We start from the raw sequence: 16,251 nt of genomic DNA, 5'->3' as shown, positions 1-16,251 counted from the left end.
AGGGCGGCAGTGGAAGCTACCCTGACCAGACTCCTGACCCTAGAGGCCATAACCCCAGTTCCAGCACGGGAATTAAATTCCGGGCATTACTCCATTTACTTCATCGTGCCCAAGAAAGAGGGTACGTTCAGACCCATCCTGGACCTCAAGTCGGTCAACCGACACCTAAGGGTCCCAAGATTTCGAATGGAAACCCTGCGGTTAGTCTTACGGGCAATACAGCCAAGAAAATACCTCACATCCCTGGATCTGTCGGAAACCTACTTGCACATCCCAATCCATCAGGAACACCAGCGCTACCTACGCTTCAAGATCCTGAATCACCACTATCAATTCCGGGCACTACCCTTCGGGTTAGCCACTGCACTGCGGACCTTCACCAAGGTAATAGTAGTGGTAGCGGCGACACTCAGGAAGGAGGGAATCCTTGTCCACCCTTACCTGGACGACTGGCTGATCAGAGCAAAATCACCAGAGGAGAGCCTCCGAGCAACCAACAGAGTCATAACTCTACTGGAAAGCCTAGGATGGGTAGTCAATACAAAAAGAGCTCCCTACAGCCATCGCAGTCGCTGGAATACCTAGGAGTCCGATTCGACACCAAGGAGGACAAGGTCAGCCTGACCCCTACAAGGAGATCAAAGCTGCGGCACAGACTACAGACCCTGCTGAATGCCACCCGGCCCACAGCATGGGATTACCTTCAAGTCCTCGGTCTAATGGCATCCACACTGGAAGTGGTACCATGGGCACGAGCCCACATGAGACCTTTGCAGCGCTCACTCCTATCACGGTGGAGTCCATGATCCCAGAACTACACCGTGCATCTACCTCTACCGACCAGAGTTCGGACCCAGCTAAGGTGGTGGCTGCAGCCCAACCACATGAGCCGGGGATCAAGAATATCCTCCCCGTCCTGGACCCTGCTCACCACAGATGCCAGCCTACACGGATGGGGAGCACACTGCGAAGAGCTAACCGCCCAAGGGCGGTGGAACGAAGTCGAGTCAGGATGGAACATCAACCGATTAGAGGCACGGGCAGTCCGGCTTGCCTGCCTGCAGTTTGCCCACAGACTTCGAAACAAAGCGGTCAGAGTGATGTCTGACAACGCCACCACGGTGGCCTACATCAACAGGCAGGGCGGAACCAGAAGCCAACAGGTTTCCTTAGAGATAGCCCCCCCTGATGACCTGGGCGGAAGCAAACCTCCAGGACATCTCCGCCGTCCACATCGCCGGGAAGGACAACACCATGGCAGACTTCCTCAGCAGGGAAAGCCTAAACCCGGGAGAATGGAAGCTATCATCCACAGCCTTCAAGATGATAGTGGATCGGTGGGGGACCCCAGACATGGATCTCCTGGCAAACAGATCCAACGCCCAAGTACCCAGATACTTCAGTCGCAGGCGAGATCCGCAGTCACAAGGGATCGACGCACTGGTGCAGACCTGGCCACCGGGGATCCTCCTATACGCCTTTCCCCCATGGCCCCTGCTGGGCGCAATCATTCACAAGGCGCAGTGACACAGAGGTCTAGTGGCCCCGGACTGGCCAAGAAGACCCTGGTACGCAGACATGAGAAGACTACTGGCAGGGGACCCTCTGCCCCTGCCCCCACACAGGGACCTACTACAACAAGGTCCCATCCTTCACGAGGATCCAGCTCAATTCTCTCTTACGGTCTGGCCATTGAGAGGGCCCGACTGAGGAAGAGGGGATACTCGGGGGCAGTAATAGATACCTTCCTCCGAGCACGCAAGTTCTCCACATCGCTAACATATATAAGGATCTGGAGAGTTTTTGAGGCCTGGTGCGAAGATCACAACATCGAACCACACTCCTCTAAAGTCCCAATAATCTTAGAATTCCTACAGAATGGACTCCAGAAGGGCCTGTCCCTCAACTCAATCAAGGTACAGGTGGCAGCGCTGTCATGCTACGGCCCCAGGAACAAGGGCGACAGCATAGCTGCACATCCAGACATATCAAGATTCCTGAAAGGGGTCAAACACATTTGCCCACCACTAAAGTGGCCAGTGCCCCTGTGGAACCTCAACCTCGTTCTGGAATTCCTAGCGGGACCCGCCTTCAGACCCCTCCGAGGCCTGTCTCTCCGTCTACTAACCCTAAAAATGGTGTTCTTGCTGGCCGTATGCTCAGCCCGCCGCATTTCAGAGCTACAAGCACTGTCCTGCCGTGATCCATTCCTCAGAATCACCCCGGGGACCATCCATCTACGCACGGTCCCATCCTTCCTACCCAAAGTAGTCTCACACTTCCACCTCAACCAAACCATTTCATTACCAACCACGGAAGGTGTGAAGAAGTCTGAAGAAGGCCGGTCTCTATGCCATCTCGACATCGGCAGACTACTATCCAGATACCTGGAAATGTCAGAAACGGTACGAAAGACGGACCATCTGTTCGTCCTGCACAGCGGGAAGAAGCAAGGGGAAGCGGCCTCACGGGCAACCATTGCCCGCTGGATCAAAGAAGTCATCAAGGCGGCCTACGTAGAAGCGGGAAAACCACCACCTCTACAGGTCAAGGCCCATTCCACCAGAGCCCAGGCGGTTTCCTGGGCAGAAACCAGAATGCTGTCACCTGCCGAGATCTGCAGGGCGGCAACGTGGTCCTCCATCCATACCTTCTCCAGATTCTACCGTCTGGATGTTCAGGCTCGGGAGGACACAGCATTTGCAAGGGCAATCCTTATTGGACCATGGGCAGCCTCCCACCCAGTTCGGGAGTAGCTTTTATAAGAACATAAGAAAATGCCATACTGGGTCAGACCAAGGGTCCATCAAGCCCAGCATCCTGTTTCCAACAGTGGCCAATCCAGGCCATAAGAACCTGGCAATTACCCAAAAACTAAGTCTATTCCATGTAACCATTGCTAATGGCAGTGGCTATTCTCTAAGTGAACTTAAAAGCAGGTAATGGACTTCTCCAAGAACTTATCCAATCCTTTTTTAAACACAGCTATATTAACTGCACTAACCACATCCTCCGGCAACAAATTCCAGAGTCTAATTGTGCGTTGAGTAAAAAAGAACTTTCTCCGATTAGTTTTAAATGTGCCCCATGCTAACTTCATGGAGTGCCCCCTAGTCTTTCTACTATCCGAAAGAGTAAATAACCGATTCACATCTACCCGTTCTAGACCTCTCATGATTTTAAACACCTCTATCATATCCCCCCTCAGTCGTCTCTTCTCCAAGCTGAAAAGTCCTAACCTCTTTAGTCTTTCCTCATAGGAGAGTTGTTCCATTCCCCTTATCATTTTGGTAGCCCTTCTCTGTACCTTCTCCATCGCAATTATATCTTTTTTGAGATGCGGCGACCAGAATTGTACACAGTATTCAAGGTGCGGTCTCACCATGGAGCGATACAGAGGCATTATGACATTTTCCGTTTTATTCACCATTCCCTTTCTAATAATTCCCAACATTCTGTTTGCTTTTTTGACTGCCGCAGCACACTGTACCGACGATTTCAATGTGTTATCCACTATGACACCTAGATCTTTCTTGGGTTGTAGCACCTAATATGGAACCCAACATTGTGTAATTATAGCATGGGTTATTTTTCCCTATATGCATCACCTTGCACTTATCCACATTAAATTTAATCTGCCATTTGGATGCCCAATTTTCCAGTCTCACAAGGTCTTCCTGCAATTTATCACAATCTGCTTGTGATTTAACTACTCTGAACAATCCCATTGGTCCTGAGTCCATCTGCTACACGCTAGGAAATGGAGAAATTACTTACCTGATAATTTCGTTTTCCTTAGTGTAGACAGATGGACTCAGCAGCCCACCCTCGGCTGCCATTACACATGGTCGTTCATCATATCAAGGTAAGCCATGCTTTTACTCATCATAGGGCATCCACCCTGCCGGGTTTCGACGCTTTCCAGTTGAGGACACTGGCGGTCTCCAGCTATAGTCGATCAACCAATTCAATCCAATCAGAATAAACACATTAAGTTAATCAATCGGTCAGTCACACATATATCCATAATGCTTTGCAAGGAAGAATACTGAGAATCTGCACTTCCTGCAGGGGTATATGTACTAGGTGCTGACGTCAGATTGAAATCTGATCCGTCTCCAACTGCTAGCACGAGTACACTATACCCATTGGTCCTGAGTCCATCTGTCTACACTAAGGAAAACGAAATTATCAGGTAAGTAATTTCTCCATTATCAAAACCACATTCTCAAAATAAAAAATGATCAGGGCCAAATAGTTTCCACCAATTCGTCAATTACACAACAATTCCTCAAATTCTACCAAACCTTATATGCGGCTGAATTACATATTCAAAATCTTGAGATTGATAGATACTTACAATCTGTTGATCTCCCACGTCTCTCTGTGGATATGCATGACCTACTTAATGCAGAAGTCACAACCACTGAGATCCTCCTGGCCATCAGAAATCTTAAAGTGAGCAAGACTCCAGGACCAGATGGCCTTACGGCTAAATTTTATAAAACCTTCGGCCCTTTATTGGTCTCTTATCTCCAAAAACATTTTAATTACTTGCATGCGGGAGGTTCACTGCTACCAGACTCGAATAAAGCAGGAATCACTATCCTTGCTAAACCAGGTAGAGACCCTGCCCTATGTGCCTCCTACCGGCCAATATCACTGATTAATTTAGATCTCAAGTTATTAGCTAAAATACTAGCAGATAGACTAAATTGTTTCATAGCTCAAATTATTCACCCTGACCAAGTGGGCTTTATCCCGGGCCGTATGGCCAGTGACAACGTGTGGAAGATTCTAAATATTCTCTGGGGTATTTCACAACAATCATCAGACCATCTCCTCTTGGCAATAGATGCTGAAAAGGCTTTTGACATGGTCCATTTGCCTTTTCTCTTTCACACACTTACCATCATGGAATTTGGGGCCTCATTTCAAAATTGGCTACAGGTGCTCTACAGTTCCCTTACAGCCTGCCTAAAAATAAATGGTCAATATTCTCCCCCCCTTTCGAATTCAAAGGGGTACTCGGCAGGGGTGTCTGCTCTCCCCTATTCTCTTTGCTATTTTCCTTGAACCCCTAGCCATACACATATGAAATAATTCCAAAATTGTAGGCTTTTCTCTTAACTCGCAGCAATATAAATTGTTGCTATTCGCGGATAATATTTTGTTTACACTTAATCAACCCTCCACCACTCTACAAGAGATAGAAACTGAGCTTGCCCACTATAGTGCTGTATCTGGATTTAAAATCAAATGGGACAAGTCAGAGATCTTGATCATCTCTTGCCCACCACACTTGGCTTCCTTACTTCAGTCCTCCCACCCCTTCAAATGGGCTCCTACCAAGCTTAAGTATCATGGGGTATATCTTGGCAAGCATACATCCGAATTATTCCAACTTCACAGTATTGATCAGGACCTAGTCAGGTGGAACTCTCTTCCCTTAACATGGATGGGCCGTTTGGCAACATTAAAAATGAATGTATTACCACGATTACTTTACCTCTTTCAAATTTTACCTATTCCTATTAGCAATGTAACACTGAAAGTGTGGCGGAGGAAACTACTTCGCTTTCTGTGGAAATGCAGGCCCCCTCAGGTAGCAAGAGCGGTTCTCTTTCAAACTAAAGCCCAAGGAGGCTTAGGCCTTCCTATTCTTACTTGGTATTACGCAGCTGCACAGCTTCATCCCGTTATTGACTGGCGCAGAATTAAAGATGTTAAATCTTGAACACAGATAGAACAAGACTGTTTGCCAGATTTGCCTCTTTCTGCCTTAATTTGGCAACCAAGCAACACCTAGAGACTGACTTCCACCATGCACCAGGCACACCCTAAAAGTTTGGCGCTTCTGGAAACGAAAGCTGGTGGGAGAGGCGGTATACTTTTACCAGACTTCCTTATTCCATAACTAGACTTTCTCACTTGGCTTCCCCAAATCAGCTTATCTCACCTGGAAAACTCAGGGCATCACTCAAATATCCCATCTTTACTCACAAGGATCGTTTATCTCCTTCACTGCTCTCCAAGAGGATTACAATCTCACCAAGGCAGAGTTTCTACCATATATGCAACTCCGTCACTTTATTCACAAGATTCACTCGCAAAGTCTCTTATCAACTGAGAGAACCTTATTTGAGGGGTATTGCACCAACCCCACCCCGCCTGGAGGCCTAATTTCTAAATTATATAAACTATTGGTGACTCGCCTACAAACTAAACCCACACATCGTGGCATGGGAGCTTGATCTGGGTAAGTCATACTCTGAGGAAGAATGGGCGACAATCTTCACACGACTTTCACAAGGTTCCATCTCGGCTAGGATTATGGAAGCTAATTACAAAGTTCTTTATAGATGGCATCTCACCCCGGTCCGTCTCCACCATTTTCGCCCATCTAATGACCCTCACTATTGGCGTAACTGTCACCAATTGGGAACATATTTACATTTATGGTGGGATTGCACCTCCATCCAACATCTATGGTGATATGTTTCCAGGATACTGACGGAGATTCTTGCTCTTCCAATTCATCTCACCAAGGAACAGGCTCTTCTTTGCATTTTTGATGATACGTTATCCCTCCACACTCAAACTCTCATACAGCAGGTTTGTACAGCCACTAAAATGGAAATCGCAGCTACCTGGAAGAGAGCCTTGCCTCCGACATCCTCTGAACTGCTAAACCGCCTTGATAGGGTTTGTACTCTTTATCACTTGACTGCACTTAAATATCACCATTTAACTAAATTTACTCATATTTGGAATCCATACATCTCATGGAGACATTTGACATTTTCATCGTGTACTTAATAAACTTGGCCATCTGTTTCTTGACTTATATTATTCTGTATTCTACTACAGTTCCATTATGTATCTAACACCGATATACTAGCATTGACTGTTAGCTATATAGCATGATTGGGAGGGTGGGAAGGGGGGAAATATGTAAATTGAAAAACGCTGTTTACACGATTTTTGTTTATTAATATCAATGATTGTACATGTGACTGAATAACAGCAATAAAAAAAAATTGTCAATTCATGATTATTATGAGCAAGATGGGATTTCTATCACCATTACAAGGAAATATATGTCTTGGTTTTTATGGGACTAGCATGGTTTTACCAGAGAGAGTTTCTGTCTGACAATTCCGATCAATTTCTTTGGCTGGATGATTAGAGAATTAGATTGTGGGCAGGTGCTGGATATAATATATTTTATTTTAGCAAAATTAATACTCTTTTGGCTAGGAAACTCATAAAATAACCTGAGCAGTCTGAGAGTGGGCCCCAAGCTGCTGGACTGTGTAGTGGAGTGATAGACAGAAGGTGGTGGTAAGGAGGTCACTCTGAAGAAGAGGATGATGAGTGGCCTATCTCAGGGATCTGATCAGGATCTTTCTGAGCGATATTGCAGAGGGATTGGTAGGAAATGTTTGTGTTTGCAAATGATATTCACATCTGCAGCAGAGTGGGTACCTGTGAGAGAGAATGAGAAGTGAACTTGAAAAAGATCAAGGAATGGTTGAGTACTTGGTAGCTAAGTTTCAGGTAAAATAGTTGAAGGAGGTCATAGATTGGGGTACAGAGTTCCTTATCTTATCCCAGATCAGTCCAGATGGTTGGGTTTGTCTCCCCTACCAGTGGATGGAAAAAAAGAAGGAAAGCTTTACTGACACTATGCTACTTAAGATAGTGTGCCACCTGCAGTCCCTCAGTATTTCTCTGTCACCAGCAATGGTAGTGGTGCATACCTGCAGTCTGGAGCTGAATTAAAAAAGCAAAACAAAAATTGCTCCCAGGAGTGTTAGGTTCCTTGGATGGGCCATCCCCCTGGTAGAGTTAAGGGTGAGCAGAGAGTTAGTGACCTTGATTGTCTCTGCTTGGAGGCTGTGGGGGGATTGAAATCCAGTGATCTGGCTCCCTCTTTTTCCAATGGTGCCCAAAGGCACCAAAACCCTAAATCTGTCACTGAGTGTACGATGGGGATGAGGGTGAGATAGTGGTGCGCACGAACTAGGAAACAAATTTCCAGGATGATTTCAATGTGCTGAAAGCACTGTGACAGAGGTTGGCCAGATCCAGAGGAATGCTGGGGTACACAGGAAGAGGCAGAATTAGGAGAAGAAAGGAAGTAATTATGCAGATGTAGAGCTCCTTGGAGAGACATCTGTGCTTATTCCAGGCTTTACCCTTCACTCCCCCACAGCTAAAGACCCTCTGTGCTTATCCCAGGCTTTACCCTTCACTCCCCCACAGCTAAGGATCCTCTGTGCTTATCCCAGGCTTTATCCCTCACTCCCCCACAGCTGAGGATCCTCTGTGCTTATCCCAGGCTTTATCCCTCACTCCCCACCAGCCGAGGATCCTCTGTGCTTATCCCAGGCTTTAATCCTCACTCCCTCCACAGCCGAGGATCCTCTGTGCTTATCTCAGGCTTTACCCCTCACTCCCCCACAGCCGAGGATCCTCTGTGCTTATCCCAGGCTTTAATCCTCACTCCCCCCACAGCCGAGGATCATCTGTGCTTATCCCAGGCTTTAATCCTCACTCCCCCCACAGCCGAGGATCCTATGTGCTTATCCCAGGCTTTACCCCTCACCCCCCCCCACACTATAAGGATCCTCTGTGTTTATCCCAGGCTTTAATCCTCACTCCCCCCACAGCTAAGGATCCTCTGTGTTTATCCCAGGCTTTAATCCTCACTCCCCCCACAGCCAAGGATCCTCTGTGTTTATCCCAGGCTTTACCCCTCACTTCCCCACAGCTAAGGACCCTCAATGCTTATCCCAGGCTTTACCCCTCACTCCTTCACAGCTAAGGATCCTCTGTGCTTATCCCACCCTCACTCCCCCAGTACTAAGGATTCCCTGCACTGATTTTGCCCTCCTTCCCGCAATACTAAAGGTTCTCTGCTTATCCCAGGCTTTATCCTCCCTCTGCTCGCAAATCTTTGCGCTTATCCCAGGCTTTCTTGAAGTCTGTTACTGTTAACTAAAACAATAATAGACAGAAGTCCAGGCATAGTCGTGTCTGTCTGGCAGGGTAGACAGCAGATCTAGGAGGCTGGATGCTTGAGCAGTGGCCACGCTGGGACTAGCTGCTGTTTAAATTATTACTAAAATTTGTGGATAGGCCTAGGAAGCAAGGGATGTTGAATGTGAATGAATGGCAGCTCTTATATGCTCATCTGCTGAAGATGATAAAGTACAAGTGTGGAAGATGACAAATACTGTCAGAGATGTATATGTGGTCACGCTGTATGGGCTGCAGCTGGGATATATCCCTGCAGGGTGGATAGGAATAAGATGGGTCTCCTGATCTTTTTCTAGTATCTACTGTTCCCTGTACGTACCCGGATCAGTCCAGACCGTGGGTTGAGCCTCCTGTCCAGCAGATGGAGACAGACCAAAACTGAAAGGGTATCCCATATCAGGACAGAGCCTACCCTGCATCCCTTCAGCATTTGTCTGTCTCCAGCAGATGCAGGCAGCTCACCTTGCGGTTCCCTTTCTTCATTACTTTATCTGTACCCTGCGGGGTTTATTTCTCTATATTTCTCAAGCTCAAGCAAGTATTCTTCTCATTTATATTTAACTTATATTTTTATATTTAAAAAAATCAAAACAAAACTGTTTTTTCTGAAGTCTTAAAAAAGCTCTGTCATTTAGGAGACAATGCTGTCTCCTTGCTCTTGGGGGGCCTAGAAACCCCTTGAGTTTCTCAGTCTAGGCTCCCTTCCCGGTGACCAGAGTAATTGGGGCAATACTGGTGATCCAGTCACTCCCCCTAAATTCCTGCCTTGGCTCCAGAACATTTTAATTCCCTGGCAGCACTAACAGGGAAGCGCATCCCCCTGTCTTACAAAACAAAACAAAACAAAACAAAAAAAAAGAGAAACTCTAAAGCTGAGATCTTTAAGTGTAACGGAAAGCAGATGGTTTACCTCTAGTTCAGCCAGAGAAGGGGGAGCGGGCAGGGTTCAATAGCCTGCACGCGCTCCTCTCTCCAGCACTGCTCAGCTGTTTTCCCCTGTTCAGCATTTTCCCGCGGCTCGGCCCTGTCAGTCATGCCGCGAGCTCCTTCCCATTTAGCCTGCGGGGAGCTTTTCGCTACTGCTCTTCCGCGACGGGCTTTGTGCTGGTTGCCTGCCAGGCGGGGAGGGTCTCTCCGTGGCACAGAGTCAGTGACCTGGGGGCGTTTCTTTTGTCGCATGGCCAGGCCGTTCTCGTCTCAGCAAACCGCGGGAACGGCTGCCATTTTAGTTTTTCATGCAGCTCACAATTTGGTGCTGCAGGGTGGGAGGGGATTCTGATTTGTAAGTTTTCCAGTGGGTCCTGGAACTCGAGGGGGTAGGGAAGATTCATGCTTTGGAGCTTGCTCAAGTTCTGCCGGATCTGCACATAATCTCTCCTGGCGGGCATCGGAAGCAGGCGGCCATCTGCCAGACTCTCGCCAGGATCTGGGAGCAGTAGTCCCGGTCCCGGTGGAGGAACAAGGCGTCTGCCAGTATTTCATCATCTTCGTCATGCCCAGGAAAGGACAGTTCTTCCGTCCTATCTTGGATCTCAGGAGGGTCAATTGGGCCCTCAGGGTACTCCGTCTCCGCCTGGAAAATCTGAGGGCGGTGATAGCGGTGGTTCGCCTAGGCAAATATCAGGTCTCCCTTGTTTTGCCGGAGGCTTATCTCCACATACCCATTCGACGCAAGCATCATAGGTATCTCCACTTCCAGTTTCGGGCTCTACCCTTTGGACTCACTACCGCTCCGCGCATCTTTACAAAGGTCATGATAGTATTGGCGGCTACTCTCCAGTTAGAGCACTGGTCTTTTATAAACCAGGGGTCCTGAGTTCAGTTCTCATCAGTACCTTCAACTATGCTTTTTGCAAGCCGAAAAAAAGGCTTGTTTTCTTCTGGAGGGAGCACCGGGCCGGAATCTTAGTCCATCCCTGCCTGGTCGATTGGCTTGTGCAGGCAAGGTAGTTGTCTCTCTGATGAATGGTGGTCGACTGGGTCCTTGCTCTCCTTTCCTCCCTCGCGGGGATAGGCAATTTTTTCTAGAGCAACCTTCATCCCTCCCAGGTCTGGGAGGTTTTGGGGGCACGCTTCAATACCCGAGTCAGCACGGTATTTATTCCTCCCGGACGCCCGGGCGCTCAAATGTATGGACCATATGCGCAACCTTCTCACTCCCATTTTCCACGGCAGGGGACTACCTCCAGGTACTGGGGACCATGGCCTCCGTTCTCGGTCTGGTTCTCTGGGCTTTGCGCATATGAGACCATTACAGAATGCCTCGCTCTCCCGCTTGAAGCCCATGTCTGAACTGTTTTCAGACGGTGCTACCACTTTCCGACTCTACCATTGCCGACATACAATGGTTGACCGTTGCTAGCGAGGTGGATCGTAGTCACCACGGATATCAGCCTCTTGGGGTGGGGCGCAGTTGGCCTCTCCCAGGCTACGCTGGCGCATCAATCGCCTGGAGGCTTGAGTGGTGCTCCTGGCCCTCACGTTTTTTCTTCCTCTGATCTGTCGCACACAGTGTGTGTTCCCTCGGACGATTCCACTGCGGTGGCTTATATCAATCGGCAGGGGGGCCCCAGGAGTTGCCTGGTGGCTCTCTCAGCCGGCAACTTCTTCGGGGGCGGAACGGCACCTTGGTCGCCTGACAGCCTTCCCCAGGGCAGGCAAGGAGAATGGACAAGCTGATTGCCTCAGTCATCACCGTCTCGATCCCGGCGTGTGGGACTCATCAGACAGCGCGATGGATCACATTGTTCGCAGGTGGGGTCCTTCTCGCCTGGACCTCATGGCTACCTTGCACAATGCCAAGGCTCCCAGGTTCTTCAGCCGCTGGAGGGGAGCACTGCTCGGAGGGAGTGGATGCCCTGGGCCTTCCATGGCCTCACGACGTCCTTCTGTACCTGTTTCCTCCGTGGCCCCTAGTGGGCACCGTTCTCAGAAGAATATAGCTTCATAGGGGTCCGGTCATTTTCATAGCACCCGAGTGGCCCTGCAGACCGAGATTCATGGACCTGATAAGCCTGGCGGCAGACGGTCCTCTCCGGCTCGTCCATCTTCCATGCCTGCTCAGGCAGGGTCCTGCATTTTTTGACCAGGTGGATCGCTTCTGCCTGGCGGGTACGGCGGAGATTGAGGAAGAAGGGGTACAAAGAGGAAGTTATTTCCACTCTGCTGCTGGTTCGGAAGCCATCTACTTCTTTTGCTTATGTCCGGGTCTGGAAACTTTCGAGAATGCATGTGCAGACTCTGGCATACCAGCTCGTAAAGCCCCGATACCCCAGGTTTTTGTCTTTCATCCTCCTTAAGGACCTGTCTCACAGTTGTTTTTCAGCTCCCTGTGAGTCCAAGTGTCCACCCCCAGCCCCCACTTAGATGTTGGATGTTCGGTGCCGGCTCACCCAGGTGTCGTTCGTTCCTCCAGGGGGCAAAACTCTTACATCCGACGGTTTGGGCTTCTTGTCCTTCATGGAGTCTTCACTTGGTTCTTCAGGCTGCTTGCAAGGCACCTTTTCGAAGCTCTCCGCCGGCCTACTCCTTAGGATTTGACGCTTAAGGCTGCGTTTTCTGGTTTTTCTTTCTCCCAAGCTGGTACCTTCCTTCTTGCCCAAGGCTGTTTCTTCTTTCCATGTCACCCAGTCGGTGGACCCTCCCAGTTTCCTCCTGACGATTATAGCGGGTACGTCGGGGGCTGTTCTTAGGCGTTCTTGTTGGGCAGCGGGCTCTTGTCCTTTTCTTCCGGTTACCAATGTGTCCGAGTCTCGGCTCAGCTCTTGGTCCTCTGGAGAGGTCTCAATAGGGGCATCTAGGCTCCCAAGACTGCGATTGCTCATTGATTGCAAGAGGCGATATCTGTCACAGCCGAGCGATTCCAGATGGTCTTCAGGCTCATTCTTTGCGTTCTTATTTATTTATTTATTTGTTTTTATATACCGATAACCGTATTCACATTGTATCGGTTTAAATAGAACGTATAATAATGATAGAGAAAATACATTGAACAATTTGGTTACATGGCAAACAGAGAAAGGAGAATAACTTTATATGCAGAGTGAACATAACTGTTGATATAAGTTTATATATGTATTGGGTACTATATACAATGTTTGGATAAAAATTAGGTAATAAGGCATGTTTTGAGATAGGTATATATTATTGAAACTAAAGAAAGGTGCATGACGTTATATGCAGAGTGAAACATAACTGAGGATAAAGGCATATATATATATATATTGTACACTATATACAATGTTTGGTTAAAGATTATGGTAACAGGCATGCTTAAAGTGCGATATATATCATTAAAACTAGCGAGTAGATGGCTGTTGAAATAAAATATGTGTAAAGGAAAATGGCTTGGTGACCAGGCATGTTCAGAGAGCATTTTATTACTTTAAAGCAGTTTATAACTTTAAAATAGAGCATAAGTGGCTGGGGGTAATGGTAGGCATTATGGGTAGGCTAGCTTGAAAAGCCAAGTTTTCAATTTTTTTTCAATTTGTGTATGCAGGGTTCAATGCGTAGGTCGGGAGGCATAGAGTTCCAGTTGATGGGTCCTGCTATTGAGAATGCTCTGTCCTTAGTGGAGGTTCGTTGTGTAGTTTTAGGAGAGGGGATGTGGAGGGTTCCTTTATAGGCAGATCTGGTTGGCCTGTTGGAGGTATTGAAGTAGAAAGAGTTGCTTAGCCATGTGATGTTCTGGTTGTGTAAGGTTTTGTGTATAAGGGAGAGTGTTTTGTAAAGAATTCTAAATGAGATTGGGAGCCAGTGTAGGTCTCTTAGGATGGGTGTGATGTGGTCTTTTCTACAGGTATTATTCTGTCAGTGGCATTCTGTAATAGCTGGAGGGGTTTGGTTGTGGAGGCGGGGAGGCCTAGTAGGAGAGAATTACAGTAGTCTCGTTTGGCTTTAAGGGTGGCTAGCCTGTAGAGGATGTGTGTTTGGTAAGGGAAGAAACATAGGTGAAGAGGGCTTTGGGATTATATTTGTAATCGTGGATTCTTAGGGCGTAGTAGTCTCGTTTGGCTTTAAGGGTGGCTAGCCTGTAGAGATGTAGTGAGGATTTGAATATGGATGGTTTTTGTGGGGATGGGTCTTTACGCCATGTGCGTTCTTTCCGACTGAGCTCATATTTCATTAGTTTGAGGTCTGGGGAGTACCATGGGTTTTGTTTTTTTGCAGATAGTTTAGTTTTATGTGTGGTGATAGGGCACAGTTTGTTTGCGATATCTAAGGTGATGTGGCTCCAAGAGTCTAGGGCTGTGTTTGGAGTTGAGCAGTTGAGTTTCAGAGAAGAACTGGCAAAGGCTGAAGTGAGGTCCTCACTGGGGCAGGATTTTCTGTAGGCAAAAGATGTGGTGGAGGGGGATTTGGATGGTTTGGGTATCTTTATAGAGATGGAGGATTTGACAATCGCGTGATCGGACCATGGGACAGGGGTACAGTGTGGTTTAGAGGTTAGGCTAATGCTGGAGTTGACAAAGAGGAGGTCCAGGGTGTGCCCTGCTTTGTGCGTGGGGGAGGTGATAACTTGGATAAAGCCGATGGCTTCGAGTGTGCCGAGGATGGCTTCACATGAGGTGGAACGGGGGGTGGCATCAACATGGAGGTTGAAATCCCCCAGGATAATGGCAGGGGCATCGCTGTTGATGTTGTTGGAGATAAACTCTATAAGGGGGGAGGGGTTGTGTTCGAGAATGCTAGGGGGGGCATATACTAGGCAGACCTGGAGATTCTGAGATTTGAATAGCCCAATCTCTAATTTGTGTGGTGTGATGATTTTTACAGGTTGAGATTCATGTGCTTTTTAGCAGCGAGAAGGAGACCACCGCCTCGTTTCTTCGGTCTTGGGATGGAGAAAAAGTCATAGGTGTCAGAAGGGAGCTGATTGAGGAGGACAATATCAGAGTCCTTGAGCCAGGTTTCAGTGACGGCACATATGTCTGGCTTATGGTCATCTAGTAGATCAGACAGTATGACAGTTTTCTTGGATAGGGACTGAGCATTCATAAGCATGATGAAGAGGGTGGTGAGACCGAGGAGCTGAGTGAAAGGGGAGACGAGGATAGGGAGGAGGAAGGATCTGCGCTGGGTGGGCTGGGTGGTTAATAGGGGGTAATGCGTTCTGTGGGAGGGGTGATGGATGCGTGGGATAGGGAGGCTGGAAATGCAGGCCATGGTGGGGGGGGATAAGGAGGAACGGTCAGTGCTGTAGGCAGGGGGCAGATAGCAGGAGGAAATAAACAAACAGTGAGGTTGTGGTCACAAATAGTATATCGGTGTAAAGTGGTGACTGTAACAGTGAATTAATAGAGGTTGAAGCATATTCAGCGGTGTCAGAAGAGTCAAGAGCAGATATTAAAGGTACATACACTAACAGCAAGCTGCAAAAGATAGAAGTCACCTGAGGCATGTGAAGTTTTTGCTGAAAGTAGGTGCTTGGGCCAGGTAACCTTAATAGGTGCCTGGAGTCACAGAGCTGTTGGCAGACGGTGGAGCGTAGAGGAAGGGTCAAGCAGCGGTCAGGTCCTGTGGAGCAGCAGTACAACCGGAGGGTGCACTAAGGGGCGCACAAAGGGGCTGGCCCCTTTGTTGTGTTCCTTAGGTGCGCGACGCAGGCGCGCGATGCCTGTGTAGGACGGAGATTTAAAGGTGGATTCGTTTAGTTTCTGGGACGTCTTCCAGCTGGGGGAGGGGTTAACAGCCACGAGGTGGAGGAGGAGGAGAGGGTCCAATGGAGGGCTGGGTACAGGAGAAATCTCAATCCAAGCCCTGGATCCTGGCTTGGAGAGCAGTTGCACAAACAGAAGCAAGCAGAAATGAAGTTACCTGCACAAAAGGGAGATTTAAAAGTACATTCGTTTAGTTTCTGGGACGTCTTCCAGCTGGGGGAGGGGTTAACAGCCACGAGGTGGAGGAGGAGGAGAGGGTCCAATGGAGGGCTGGGTACAGGAGAAATCTCAATCCAAGCCCTGGATCCTGTCTTGGAGAGCAGTTGCACAAACAGAAGCAAGCAGAAATGTCCAGCAGACAATTTTATTGGTTATCTTGTTACTTGCTTGACCTTATACTTGTTGTCCTTATACTTTTCTGCTTTGACAATGGTTATACTGAAGGGATGCAGGGTAGGCTCTGTCCTGATATGGGATACCCTTTCAGTTTTGGTCTGTCTCCATCTGCTGGACAGGAGGCTCAACCCATGGTCTGGACTGATCC

General features: G+C 48.2%; 1 protein-coding gene across 1 annotated transcript in view; it reads left to right on the top strand.

The window, feature by feature from the left end:
* Positions 1 to 16,251, top strand: part of VPS4A (vacuolar protein sorting 4 homolog A) — a 192,183-nt gene that overhangs the window by 135,879 nt on the left and 40,053 nt on the right. The window lies entirely within an intron of this gene.

Source organism: Rhinatrema bivittatum, chromosome 7 (genome assembly GCF_901001135.1).
Source record: "Rhinatrema bivittatum chromosome 7, aRhiBiv1.1, whole genome shotgun sequence".
In the NCBI taxonomy this organism is placed as follows: Eukaryota; Metazoa; Chordata; class Amphibia; order Gymnophiona; family Rhinatrematidae; genus Rhinatrema; species Rhinatrema bivittatum.
Note: the sequence above shows the minus strand (reverse complement) of the source record. Positions and strands in the feature narration are given on the sequence as shown.